This window comes from Bubalus kerabau, chromosome 15 (genome assembly GCF_029407905.1).
Source record: "Bubalus kerabau isolate K-KA32 ecotype Philippines breed swamp buffalo chromosome 15, PCC_UOA_SB_1v2, whole genome shotgun sequence".
Taxonomy (NCBI): domain Eukaryota; kingdom Metazoa; phylum Chordata; class Mammalia; order Artiodactyla; family Bovidae; genus Bubalus; species Bubalus kerabau.
In genome coordinates this window covers 34,428,006-34,429,664 of record NC_073638.1, presented here as the reverse complement: position 1 = coordinate 34,429,664, position 1,659 = coordinate 34,428,006, and positions in this window count along the sequence as shown.

The following is a 1,659-nucleotide window of genomic DNA, read 5'->3' as shown; positions in this document are numbered from 1 at the left end:
TGAGTAGAATGGTTTGGAGGCCATATAGAGCTAGGATATCTGGTTGGCTGACAAAGTTGTTTCTTGAATTGGGCGATGGAAACAGGAGTATTTGCCTTTTAATAATCAATGAAATTCAGTTTTCTGCCTTTATGTTTTGACAAGAAAAAGATTGATGAAAAACAAAAGTTATGAAAAATAACAATTTGACCCTTTCTAATATTTAAATCTTATACTTATTTGTTTTTCATCCTATTCTATTAGTCGGGCTGTCAGAGCAATTTTCAATAATAACATCGTGTTTTATTCCAGACTTTAATGTAAATGTTTCTGTTTCAGTAAAGAATCCTATCTGCTACAGGTATTATGTTAATGAAATTTTCTTTTATTTCAGATTATAAAGGAGTTTTTCTTAGAAACAGATGTTACAAATTTTATCAAATTGTTGGCATTTACTGATTTGAGTTCTTTTTTTAGTCCATTAATGCAGTGAATTACATGAGATTTCCTAATGTTAACTTATCCTTGCATTCATAGGATAAACTCACCTTGATCATGATGGTTTTATGGTTTTTTTAATATATATTTTGTGTGTTTGCTCAGTCATGTTCAACTCTCTGTAGCTCCATGGACTGTAGCCTGCTGGGCTCCTCTGTCCATGGAATTTTCCAGGCAAGAATAATACTAGAGTGGGTTGCCATTTCCTACTCCAGATCTTCCCGACCCAGGGATCAAACCTGTCTCTTGCATCTCCTACATTGGCACGCCGATTCTTTACCACTAGTGCCACCTGGGAAGCTCAAATGACATGTGATTCATATATCTTTTAATGTGGTGTTAAATTATATTTGTTGGTATTTTGTTTAGAATTTTTGCATCCATATGAATAAATAAGACTGGTCTATAGTTTCTGGCTCAGTCAGTAAAGAATCTGCCTGCAATGCAGGAGACCCGGGTTTGATTCCTGGGTCAGGAAGATCCCCTGGAGAAGAAAATGGCAACCCACTCCAGTTGCCTGGGAAATCCCATGGACAGAAGAGCCTGGCAGGCAGTCCATGGGGTCACAAGAGTCAGACATGACTGAAGCGACTAAACGGTCACCACATAGTTCCTTTGTGTATGACTCTTCTTATCCAGTTGTCTCTGTAGAAATAATTCAGAAATTTTCCACCATTTTCTGTTGCCTTGAAGTAGAGATGGGGTAGTTCTTTTATTACCTTTTCAACGTCAATATTAGTCTTTTACAGTTTTCTGCTTCTTCCTGGTTTAGTACTGAATCTTTTCCCCCAAATTTTTTTTTAATTTCCTTGTGGTTATGTTCTGCTTTTCCTTCTAATTTTTTTTTTCTTTATTGCACCTGAGTCAGAGAATGTATCTGTATGATTTTTACTTAGAAAAATTTATTAGGATGTCTTTTGTGACTCATCACATTATCTCTTATGGATATTATATTAAATTTGAAAAGAATGTGAATTTTTAATTTGGCGGTATGTAATAATCAAGGCAGAGTAAGCAATCCTATAGTAATGAATTATCCTTTTATTATCATAACATAGTAAAGGTTTATTTCTCTCTTGCTCTAAGTTCAACATGTATTGGGTGACTCTCTGGGGAAGCTCCCCTCCATGTGGTTCTGTGTGGTTACTCAGGGATTCACACAACTTCATCCTGTTGCTCTGC